The sequence below is a fragment of the Malurus melanocephalus genome, unplaced genomic scaffold (assembly GCF_030028575.1).
Source record: "Malurus melanocephalus ecotype Western Australia unplaced genomic scaffold, MMel_1.1 scaffold_238, whole genome shotgun sequence".
Lineage (NCBI taxonomy): Eukaryota > Metazoa > Chordata > Aves > Passeriformes > Maluridae > Malurus > Malurus melanocephalus.
This window is the reverse complement of record NW_026623470.1, coordinates 241761-255458: the sequence shown is the minus strand read 5'-3', so window position 1 is coordinate 255458 and position 13698 is coordinate 241761.

The window sequence follows — 13698 nt, the reverse complement described above, 5'->3', positions numbered from 1 at the left end:
GATTTTTTCCACTGTTTTYAGTGATCTACAATATTGACATATTCCTCTATCTGGCTCATCAGTTTAGAGCCTGAATAGCTTCTCTGCCGGATGTGCTGGTGGTTCCAAGGGTCCATGGCCTGAATTTCAACATATGGGGTAGACTTCCTTTTACTGGAACCTTTGGCTTTCTCAAAGCACTATCCCTTTTCCTAATCTGAGAGTCATACCAGGGGCCCCAGGAGATCCCAAAGCTAAAGGCTGCTTGGAGAAGGATTCTAGTAGAAGTAAACTTCTGTTAAGAAACAGGAAATCAGTCCAGCAACTGATGCCAGGATGGGAGAAGGCATAGAAACATTAGGCAGCAGGTCTCCACAAGATCGAAGGCCATCCTCCTACAACTCACTGCAGCTGGTTTTAAGAGTCCGGCTAAATTCGCCTCCACGTAATAATCTCTTCCTTGGCATAAGTAGGGGCATTTGGATTACTGGATTTATTGGTTTTCTGGGTGAAAACCAACCTTTCCCATACTCCCCTATTCCCCAAGGTTATTTTAATCCGCATCAGTTTGCACATGTGGAGCGTCAGATCAAAGAGTTTAGCAAGCAAAGTAGAAAGGTAACATAGGTTGGGTCACCTCAGCTTAAGCTGTGCAGCCCAATAGACACAACTTCTGTCAGAGAGTTTGGGGAATTACATTAGACACATATTCCACAACAAGTCCCTTCACTGCTAAAAGGATTCACAGGGCATTAAAAAATACAATTTCAGCAAACAATGAGAAAAAGTGGGCAAATACATAAATTCATGCTCTTCAGAAATAATTTCTAATTCTTGCACCATGATTTATGCTCAGATTTGGGATTTAGAATGAGGTTTATAAGATAGCATTAATTTTAGCTGTTTTGTGATGCCTTTCTTTCATCAACAGAATCCATGCCAGCCTCAATGAAGCATTCTGAATAAATAATTCTAAATAACAAGGCAGTTAACTAGTGTCCTGCTCATCAGGCCACCCCTTAATTCCAATACCTATCATTACACTAGGAAGATACTTCGTTCATTTTCTCAAGCGCAGAGTAGAATCTTTTTCAAAAAATGTTGAATGCCAAGGTGACATGGATGTTTCCAAAACCGTAATTCACAAAGGAAATAGAAAGTTTGTTCTCCTAAGAAGAATTTTTTTCATTTGTGGGATAAAAAAAAGCACAATGTATCCTTTAGAAAATTAATTCCTGAAAAATCCTTGTACAATGTCAGAAGGCATTTAATCCTGCTTTGGATATCTCTGATTGGGTCAAAGATACATTAGATTTTTGAGGAAAAAACAGAATCATATTTAAATCACTTCTGTTAAATATTTCCCACTTATAAGCAGCAGAGCACAAGATTCTGCAATATTTACTGAAGAATTGCAATTTATAGCTTCAGTCAGTCTTTAGATCTCATAGGACCTACCTCTCTATTTGGTATCAAGTTCTTCCACAGACAAATGAACAGCTGAAATTCCTATTGAGTCAATGTTGCCTATTCATATCTGCAAAGCAAGATGAAGATTATGAGTGAATTCTACCATATCAGTAGCCTTGGAAAATCATGCTTGCAAGATTATGGCCTAAAAAACCTAAACTCATAAGGAAGGCATTTTCTTATATTTCACTATCTTTGTGAAATATCTTATTCCTTACCCCATTTCATGACTGGCACAGGTAGTTAGGTATAAATTATTCTCTTACTTTGACTGTTGCATGCTTAGGGTTAGCTCATTCCGTCTCAAGAAAGAGCCAGATGTCTTTAATCAGCTCTTTTAGCCTTTTGTTTACGGCTCTCTGAAAATGTCTTTATTTTTTTCCTCTTTTACAGTGTGATACTATGTATTCTGTAGCCACGATTCAGGGACTTTGTCAAAGCCACATTAAAGGTCATCTACAGTATTGCTGGTATAAGAAACATAAAAGGAAAGTCTTAATTAAATTCATAAATGCATACCATGTACATATTTTGCAAGGAATCCAAGACCTCTGTCAATTTTTAYTTTTGTCTCCTTTTTACTATTTATATCTTCCTTTTTTAAGTTGTTAATGTTGTTTTTATCTTTTTACTGAAATGATCAGCAACAAGTCCTCAGAAAGGAGAACTGAAGACTCACGGGGCTTTACACAAGTCACGGGAACCTACTGCTGCTCTTAGTTCATTAGTTCAAGGAACAAACTGTGAGTCTCATTTTTTCAGCACACAGGAATAAGATCCTCAAGAAAACTTCACTCTGTTTCACTTCTTAGGCATGTGCTACTTTTTTCCTCTGCAGTATCTGGACCAAATTTCCTGTATTTTGCCCTCAGTAGCTGAGGGTGAAAGCACTCTAGACAGTCTAGCTGATAGTAACAAGGGCTTCTCAGAAATGGTTTTGGTTTTGTGCTGGAGAGCAGCCAGGAAATGCTTCTCCAATTTGTCTCTACAGGGCGACATTCATGCTGTAACGTTGAAGTGCAATTAAATCACAAGCAATATTAAACCTCCTAGAGAAGCATGTTAACACACAGCTAAAAATAAGAAATGTATGTCAAAATTCCCTTTTTTCCCCCCCAGAAAAACATATTTTGCAGGCAGTAGAAAAGCAGGCATCCTTAAGCTACTACTTAAGCTATTATTATGACCAGCTATTGCTGACTTCCTACAAGACTAGGGCCTTCTCAGTGCCAGGCAAGCTGAAAAAGACCTTTTCTAAGGAAAAGGAGTCTATAATCTATGTTCTTATCCATAAAGTTTGTCAAGAATGCCAGATGAAATGTTGATACCTAGTATTGTAGACTGTGGTACTTGAAGAGTGGACAGAGAATATCAGGTTAACTATTTCAGGCTGAATTCAGGTCATTTCAGCAACTCAGTTAACTGTCAGCAACTCCTCACCACCAAAAATATAAGTGGAATACACTGTAAATAGCACTCCCAGAACCTTAAAGATTGTCTTCATGTACAGAGAGGTGTTGAACATATGGGGATTCCAGGTCAAAAGCCTTTCCATATCTTCTGCATTGTGCAATGCTTGTTTAAAATCCGCCAGCTCAAAGATCAACCTGTGTAGGTAGTTCAGAAGGGAATATCCATACTACCATTTAATCTATGTTCATAGCTTCTTGAAACAGTTCAAACTGATCCCTGTTAAAGGGGTTTTGCAGTTTTTGTTCAAAGAACAGAATGTACTGGGTATATCATCAAGTTCTAGTGTGTTACCCACCCTCCACTCAACCATAAGCCAAAAATAGGGAATAGCTTGTAAAGGCATGAGGTCTCTGAATGACAGTATTGCTGAAATATGCATACCCTTTTTTTACATCACAAAAGAACCCAACTAAAATACAGCATATTAGATCAAGTCAAGCAAGGTCACAGCAGCAGCAAAACAYTCAGTTATTAGTTTACATTTAGTCTGAAGAAATAACTTCTTATGAAGTCTCTTATGAAACCTGAGCCTGCAAGATTTTGTACATTAACTTCTATATAAATATACTGTAGCTCCTTTGCTCCTAAATCTTTTACATTTTAGACACTTTGGCTTTTTTCAGCAAAGGAGAAAAGTTCACTATTACTGTAAATTTAAGCCTTCTAACAGCAGTTATGCATGCTCACTTACTCACTAAACAAAGCTCTTGCAACATGAAGGATAATTTATAGGAGCAAGGATTCACCCAGTGTTAGGCAGGTCAGCCACAGGAGTACTGATGAAGCTCCTCATTTTATGAGACTGAAGTCTATGCTCTGTTTTCTCCAGACTTCTGGTAAGCTCCATGTGACATCATGTAACACTGCCAAAATCATGAAAATTCTAAGTAGAGGACAGTGACACTGCTAACTCGTGAACTCCAGCTGTGAACACACAGTTGTTCTGAGAATGAGATGCTCCTAGAAACCATCAGATTCCAAACAACTGGGATACCACAGCTGGCCCAGATTTTAACTGTTTTTCTGTCATTGAAGTATATCACAGTTTTATCTAGCGTAGAAGCATGTACTTTGGCAAAATGAAATAAAGCTTAGCAAATGCAGCAAAACAGAAATGAGATGGATGTGGATGTAGATGTGACAGGATGGAAGGGTGAAAAAAGTTGGTGTGGGGAAAAAGTGAGGTAGAAACAATTTTAGTGTCACACATCCCAAGGAAGCTGACTTCAGGATTTAGAGGAATCATCCCTAGGGCAGCAGTGCACAGAGCCTGGGTTGAATGGCTGTGTCCTGCTCCAAGCATGATAAGAAAGCTGGTCCAAGTTTCACAGTTAGGCTTTAATATATGCCATCCCTTGCGTGGTCTACATAAAAACACTCAGGACAGGCTTATTCATGGGCTGACAAATTTGGGACATTACTCAATTCCCACCAAGGTTTTCCCATTAATGATGGTCACTTAAGAATCCAAGATATCCAAAACATTAGTAAAATGCCCTCACTGTTAAAATGTTACAAGCAAAGTACAGAACAGTTGTGTGAGTCCTGCAGATTGACAGAAAGAAGTGAAATCTTTATGGAGTGCCCTACAACTATTTCTGGCAATGGGAKAAGACTGAAATAGGTATATCTATTTACTTTTTTACTTTCATGAACATTGAATCTGTAAACCAAGTATTGGGCAATAACACATTTTGTGCCCAGCCCTCCTTGTAGTACATCYAATACATCTAGAGGAGAAAAGAATGCACAGCATCTCAAATTTTAAAAGCTTTGCCATTAGTCAATGTGTTAGTCAAAAGCAAGCATTGAAGGAGAAAGAATCTAGACAGCCATTAAAATAAAGAAAGCTTTAAAAAAAATTAAGGGAACTATTTCTATTCTGCTTCAATAGAGAAGAAGTAGCACAATTCAAACATAAGCAAGGAACTAATAAAGAGTAGTCTTATTTTCTGTTCTCCTTATGGTAATAACTTTTGAGCTTCCAACACAGGAAAGACATGCAATGGCAGCGAGCTCAGCAGAGCCACTAAGAGGGCTGGGGCTGGAGCACTTGCCTGTGAGGAAAGGCCTGTGAGGGACTGAGGTTTGTTCAGCCTGCACAAGACACAGCTTTGGGGGAGACCTAGAAGCAGCTCACCAGCGCCGGACTGGGGAGAAAGGTATTAGGAAGACAAAACTTGCCTCTTCATAGTGGCTCATGGAGGAAGGACAAGGGACAAGAAGCATAATTTGAAGTAAGAGAGGCCCTTACTAAATATAAGGAAGATCATCTTTACCATGAAGACAGTCTGCCAGGCTAGTTTGTATCCTCTTCAGCCTCAGGAGTTTTCCAGGATGATCCCTTGGGTAAAGCTCTGGGCTCTTGGCTACCTTGCAGTCAACCCTGCTTTGAGCAAGAGATTGGACTACAGATAACATGAGATAATTTCCAACCTGAAATTTCCTACACATTCTTACAACTATATTATAACTATATTATATATTATAACTATATATATTAAACTATATTATTATCCATTTTCAATTTACTGTGTATGATTAAACCTTGAACCTCTATACACAACACAGATACCCATGTTACAGAAGTAATTTCTAAAGTAATTATGTTAAAACAAACATCTAAAAATAATAGGCATTCTTAATTATTCAAATATTCTATATTACTATTACATTTCTGTAATAGTAATACCCCATCCCCTGCTATTATATAAGGGCTCTTTTTAAATCTACATAGTACCTATGTAGATTGTATATTGCTACTCAGCCTGGATTCAAACAGTCCTAAGTGCTGCAACAGACTGAAACATCCTTCCATGAAAAAAAAAACCACAAGAGTTTTCATTCAGTTTTGATGCTTTGGCTATCAAAATTCTGTTGAGTACATGGATGGAACTCAGGCTAAAAAAATGTGAAATTGAAACCTATGACAGCAGCTGGTTTCAGATATGAATATAGGAAAAGTGAAACAAATTAGATAAGCAGAACAGGAGACTGGTTTCTTATCACCCATTAGCTTCATTTCATATCAGAACATCTTCTCCCAGATCTCTTCTAAATAAATACATTAATTAGCAAGGTATTTGCCTTCAGAAACAAAAAAGCAACAAATGGTAGCAAAGAGAGAGAATGGCCAAAACTTCAGCTTTAGATGGAGCACTCAAAATTCTCTGATGAAAACAGGAGAAAGGGTGAATGGTCATCTAGCCCAACTGTCTCATTCCCACACTGGACTGTAACTTCCTTCAGTRCATTTTCTCCCATCCACCCACACACAGAGAAGTCTTGGCTTGTAGAAGCCATGATATGAAATAAACATAAAGTTTACTTGCATTTCAAGTAAAATCTCATTGCCAAAAAAAAGGGAAGAAAATAAAAAGGGGGAAAAAAAGTAGTTGCTGGTTGAGACTCACATCTCTAAAAATAAGCATATAAAGAGATTACATTCCTTTTGCAGAGTGGGATGCAAACAAGAAACCACAAGTTTAAAGATAATAGGTGGATAGGAAGATTATTTGGACAGCTTCTAGTAAGAAAGCATGAAGCAAAGTTTATTATTAAAACCAAAATYTTTTTCTTTCTTTATTTCAGATTACCTGTGAGGGCTTTTTGTTGCCCTGAAGTTCTGCAAAACAGAACAAGTGGCCAGATGCTACAAAACAGATTAAGTAGCTAGGTGTTGTGTATGCAGTATAGTTGTTAATTTTGCAAGGAACAGATAAGGGAGAGGGGCTTCTCAGCTCCATTACTGTAATCATTTCCACCCAACATAAGGGATATAATGTGGTCTTGAATATAAAAGCAAAGTTATCAGCCTCAATGAAGGAGAAACACCACCTAAGGCCTCAGTTAGGTTGTACTGATTTACATTTCCAGAAAATTAGTTGCACAGTATCCAGTTCTGAAGTTTCTGTAGGGTTTGTCAAAATCATATCCACCTAACAGATGCTGAACATTCGATCCTGCAAACACTGGCCCAATGGGATCACGTAACTGGAAATGAGCATAGTCAGGCTAATTTTAAAACATGGCTGGGAGTGAATCAGTCAACTGCTATGCCATGTACAACATGTACAATAGGAATAAAAATAGCAATCTACCTGTCATGGATTGTTGGACAGCAATCTTAGATCTGTAACACCAAGGAAAGCCAAACAGCTACTGACATACTTGGCTTTATACCCACTGGAGCTGGCTGCTGCTCTTACTCAAGAGTGCTGGACTTCCTCTTAGACTGATTACTTGAAGAACGTTTTTGTAGGGCTTGGCTACTCCAAAAACTTACTGCATACTAAGTATTGAGTAAACAGAAGCCATAGATCATTTTTTTTTTTATAAATGCTCTGACAAATGATTAAACGCAACATAAATTATTATCTACACTGACCTGTTTTCTTTCATCTCTTTTGTATGAAAATTTATAAGTAATGTCCTTACTTGTTTATCTAGTGAGGGACAATATAGACAGAAATAACTGAAGGAAATTGTACATAAGCTGGCAGAGAATCACTAAAGGCAATGAAATAATGACAGCCTTTGTTCTCTCTCTGGCTGTCTTGAGTCACAAGCACAATTCTTAAGCTATTTAAAATAGAAGATGTTCTTTGACTGCAATCAATTCATTTGAGWGCGCTAATACCCTGTTTACCTACAAGACTCCATGTACCTTCTGCAYGAATACCACTCAAAGTTTGTATTAATTCATATTTAAAAATTTGACAAAGTGCTTGTTTTCATGGGATAGTAAGATGATCATATTTGAAAGACATCGATTCTAAGATGTTTAACTCCTTTCAAGGACTGAATGAAATTTCATTACTAAAAGAAGCRCCCTTCAAATAATCTGCCAAACCAATAAAGTTTTGTCAAAAGACTCAGATCTTCAGTACAACCAAAGAGATCTCATATTTACCCAAAAAGGGAGAATAGAAGCMGGAAAACAGAAAAACAGAAACACCTAAATGTGATACAATACTTATTATTTTCTGCCTGAAATACCTAAATGTTTAGAAAAGATCATGTCAATTGTGACAATGACTGCCTTATTACTACAGCTGTGCTTTGTGATGATACTGCAAGTATACAAAATAAAGTAAATAAATAAATGAACAAACAAATGTGACGATACTACAAGTATACAAAATAAAGTAAATAAATAAATGAACAAACAAATGTGACAACATTCAGAGGGATCCAGTTCTGAAACAATTCTGCTAATGTATTATTTTAGTATCTCCTGAAGGAAAGTCAAAAGTTACAGGAAACGCAAATGTTATAGAAAGGAGAGGAATTAAAAGCTTTTCTTCCCACATGTTAGTCATTTATGGAGGTTTCTTCTACAAAGATATATTTTAAATAATTGATACATATATATTTAATAATTGCTGTAACGCATGGAGACAACACAAGGGGAACACTAGGAATACAATAAAGCAGTGAGACCAGTAGACGGGAAAGAAATGAATCTTACCAAACCAGAAGCTGGAAGGTTATCGGGGCAGGATGGGGAAGGGAAGGAAAGTTGAGGGTGTCATGGAATAAGTCTTGGGGCCATAAATGAAGGTGGCCTTGGATTCCTCCCATCTACGGGATGCAATGCAACAGAAAGCATGAGGAACATTTTACTAGAAAACACTTTATTGCACCGACTGATTTTCCCGTATAACATAACTAAGCTTCACAAGAAATAACAGACTGCATTTTTGGCTGCTGTCACACTGCACCAGCAACACGCTCAGTATTGCCCAAATATGTATCGAGCATATGCCAGATAGTTGGGTTTGCTTTCCAAAATGGGAGACAGTGAAATTTTCTCCAGACTATCATCAGACATCTGCTACCATGGAATTTGCAGAAACAAACTCTTGATCAAGTTAGAATCTTCTCTTAAATATGCATTTGGGTCATCAGACTGATAGAAGGTTAAAGGGAACCAGATATATTGTCATTTCTTCTAAATACTAAATGCAGTACAACAAAAAAGATGTCTTTCATCTTTCCTCAGATTCTAAATCCTCCTTCTTCCTGTTTGATGCATTTCAAACACCAATTTCACAAAATTCATGGGCCTATAAACAAAAAACCATAGCGATTTCCTACCAGTCCAACATTTTTATCCATTTTTTAGACTCCCTTAGACATTAGGCAACATATATCCCCAATATCAATGTGTTTTTAGTAACAATCCTGGCAAAATGAAAAATTCTCCCTCACGTTGCAAAATGAGGAACACTTCAACTAAATACAGCCCGGGCCTGTTGCCACCACAGCAAATATGACTTTCATTATTTTTCAAAAGATTGGACTCTTTCGCAAGAATAGTGTTCACATCACCTTTAGTCAAAACCCTTAACTCAGAAGAATTAAACTGACAAAGGAAAATTAAACTCATAGGACAAAAAAAGAATGAAGAAGGAGAGTTAGGATTGATGTTCCAGAATCCCTTTGCAGAGTAAAATATTCCCGTAAAGTCTCACCAAATAATCCATTCCATCAAATATTTTGTAAAGACACATGAGAGAACATTTGACACACTCTCATGTGGTGAGAGCATGTGTGAGACATCTTTAAGATGTTTGGTCTGCTCATCCTGCTTTGTCATCCTTCCTAGACTCCCTTGGCGCTCTCGTTATCTGTCTGACAAAGCTCTGTGCCGCACCATCTGCGTGCCAGATTCCTCCTGCCACAATGAACCACAAGCAGGGAAGGACTGCAAGTTCTCCAGCGAGTGTGCTAAGGCACTGTTCTTTTAATTATCTTTAATGAATTGCTCACGGAATGATTTCTTTTTTTTTTAACAAAGCAGTGAAGTCATAATGTCATTCACACAACTGGATTAAAGAACATTTCACTTCTGGGAAACAGTTATTTTACTCTTTTATTGGGCAAGAAAAAAGGAGGAGTTGGATACTGAAAAGAGCTTGACYTATTTATCACATCCTCAGGTTTTACAGGTCATAGACAAAAGAATGAGTGGTTTTAGCCATCCGTCTCCCTTGTCAAAAAGGCCAATTTCCTATGTGCAAATCTTATAGACAACTAATCAACAGACAAAAAGCAGACATGCAAAACCAAGACTAAGTGATTCAAAAGCAACAGTTGCCTCAGATGTCATTACAGCCCTCTGTCATGATGTCAGGCCAAAGAAGGTTGGTCCAGTTGGTGAAGGCAGAAGGTACCAATAACCAAGCTGTGTGCTGTGAGCCAGCAAGTGCGGTTCTTCAGAGCAGGGAACTAGACACAGCATAAGGTAGAATACCTACAGACACACCTGGCTGCGGAGCAGGTCAGCCGTTCTTAACACCMACATTACCATACAAGGTCTTTCGGAAGCTCAAAAACCAAACTAGTAACTTCAAAAAGGCTCAAAAATGCTTTTCATATGCAGGAAAATGATGACCCTGGAATCTTGTGTACACTGCTAGCAATYAATATCACTAGAATAAAAAAAAGTAACTGCAGTCTACTCACTATATGAGTTAGAACTAAGGCATCCTGGAGCAAGGAGGCAGTGGAAGGAAAATAAATGTTTTGCGAACATTATCGTGAAAAGGGCTCTTTAGATGTATAAAAAAAACCAAACCCTAAAGTTATCAAAAATAGCTCTGTTATTTATACCCAAATTTTTGTGATATATCATTCACAGATGAAGCCCAGGTCCTGTAGATGATAGTTGATTCTGTGATTCTGTGTGATTCTATAATAATTGGGAAATTTTCTTTCATAGCTACGACCTTCAGTTACAAGAAGTTCATCGATGCTTAGTAATGCATGAGCAATCCCAAATATACATCTATATATAGCATGGATAAGTCATGGCATGATGCATTCTAAACACATGAGTCAACATAGTCAACAGCTTAAGCCACGCATGGGGAAAGCTCTTCCTGTTCACTAATGACTACCATTAGTCAATCCTGATAAGCAGAACCAAGGGAAACATATTTGTGACAATTCACTGTCTTGTCATTTTATTTATTTATTAAGCGAAGGTTTCTTGAGTTCACGTTGTCTGAATATTACTTTAGCCTCGGGTACAGGATTTCTTGAGGTTTTGATTTTTAGTTCTTTAAAATGAGAGCTGTAATAATCCAGACCCTGGAATTCACTAGGTCATGTTATCATATCAGTTAAATAGAGCAAATACCCTACTAAAGAAAGCTTCAAGCAAAACGACCTAATTTACTACTATTCAGCCATAGTATACTAAACCACTGTGAACCTTTTAATCAAGCAACTCCACATTAACAACATTATGCAAACAACCAAGAAACCTATTGAATAAATTAGCAGATTCTGTTCAACATGCTACTCTTCTGAAGTACAGAAATTGTAGGAGTAGAGCATGAGAGAATAAAAGATAGATGCAGTCTGAAGATCCTAATTTTCAGTAGAAAAATAGTTCTTCATCATGTCACAGCTATATGACAGAAGCATGTTTTGCTCAAATCAAGGTTGATATAGAGGGATATTTTAAAAGTTAAAATGGCCAGTCAAAATGTTTACTACTTAATGTCACACTACATCCTGAGCAGCTGCACATTTGTACACAGGAGGTCTTTGAAGTCATGTTCAATTAACCATCTGAATTATATTTTTAGGAGGTTTAGTAAGATTTGTTTTTTACGAGGGCAGTTTCCCAATCCATCCGTGGGACTGTTAAACAATGCAGCTGTGCTACTAAGACGATAATTTTAGTTTATTTAGTTACTAGTATTAATGTCATACAATGGTAAACTTTAGGCTCTGTGTCAGAAAAGCAATTAAGTATGACTTTGATTAGATATGCAATAACACCCAAACTGATTCAAACAGGATAGGGTACCAGCTGGAGTATCATGTTAATCAGGAGTGTTTTTCTGAATCAGACCCACAGAATGACATCCAAGTAATCACAGAAAGTTTCTTAGCCTTAGTACATGAACACTGTCAAACAGAGCTCCAGCCTCACGGCCACAGCAAACAGTGGGTCAGAACAGGAGCACACGCTCTAGTCCTCCTTGTACAAAATCTCACCATTTCATCCAAGCTGCAGAACTAGATCATTCTCTCTCACTGAACCTATTATGGAAAGACCAGCCTACAGGAGGCACTTGGATTTTAATTTTTCAAACCAACAAACAAGATCTCTGTGGCTCATCTGTCAACACAGTTATTCCTGTGACATTTGGGATGACAAATGCGGTGACCAAGAACTTACTGCAGTCTATTTCCACTGCTAGTACATTCATTTGGCTCCAGCTAAAACACTTAAATGGAAAGGACTCCACAACTAATAATTTTTTTTCTGTTTTAAATGAGTAATCTCTTACTTAATTGATTATTAATTGAAGATTCTAGAATACCAGCACCACGGGCAGAAATCCTCTCTAGAGACAGCATAGCAAACCACAACTAAGGTTTCCTCATGGCATCTTCTTGTATTTATCATTTCTAAGCAGACAGCTTTTTCATCTGGGCTAAGAGCAGAGTCCARCAACTGCTTGGTCATCTCCTTCTTCTGATTCTTCTTTCTGCTGTTCTTCCTGATGTGAAGAGCAGCAATTTCTTTCATGTGAGAACAGACTGAGAGCTAGTTTAGTAGCTCAGCTTTAGGATAAAAACTTCTAAGATGGTCAGACTGCAGTGACACAGGGTTTAACTAGTTCATTTGGAAAGAAACACAAAAGTGGAGGAAAAGCAAATGCAGCTGCTACTTACAAACAGTCATCAAACCATAACAGTTGTACTTTTTTTTCTTGCCAGTTCCTCAGTCACTAACCATTTCTGATCCAGTACAACAGYTGTAATATCGTATATAAATGTATTAATGCTCTAGGGAGAGATACTGTTTGGGAGAACACTAACTTAAATAATCTTTTTAGGTTTTATTTTAGTTATCTCATTACTGATGATTTACAGACTTCACAGGAAGTCTTCTATCAGCCAATGCATGACTGTACAACCAAAGAATCTCCATATTTCAGAGAAGGATGTAGGCCAATTGTTTGTTGGAAAATGTACAGATGTAATCTGGGAATGCTCAAAGATTCAATTATAAGTTATTTTTTGTGATGTTTTTCTGCAGACACTCTGCTTCCACCGGAACTATGGCCTTATATGTAGAAACCTGGGCTGTAACTTCCTGTGACGTGCAGCATGTTACCYTACATGCTTTCCCCCTAACTCACCCAGTGTCCCAGGCTGCTGCTCACTCTCAGATGTGAACAGCCAAGGAATGTCACCACGCAGTGCTACACTAATGCATTCCAGTGCTCAAGACGTCACCAACTTTTACCTACAAGGGCTAACAGTGCACTGTGTGCTGTGGGCAAATATTACCATGGATTTGGGTCAGGAGAGAGAATTTTTTTTTTTCCTATTTGTGTCATTTTTGTTGGTTTGGGATTTTTTTTAAGAGCTTTGTTTTTTAAAGTCTTAACTATATTTTTCAATATGCTGTCCCATAGTATGTCCCTATGAATGATTCTTCTTGACTATGTTGCACTTAAAATTATGATACAAGAAAGCTTAGGGTATTTTTATCAGGAAGATCAAATTATTTCAAAATGGAAAAAGAAAAAAAACTCTCAAAAMTAAAATCAAGAGTTTGAAATTTACAACTAAGAAAATCTATAATATAGTATATAATTTTCACTCAGCTCATTATCATCATAAATGCAATATTTTGTCATATTCTGCTTTGATAAATATTAAGAAGGGCATTCTAATAATATATTGCAGTGCTTTGCTCTTTCTGTGCAATGCAGAAACAATCAACCCATGTTGGACATTCAT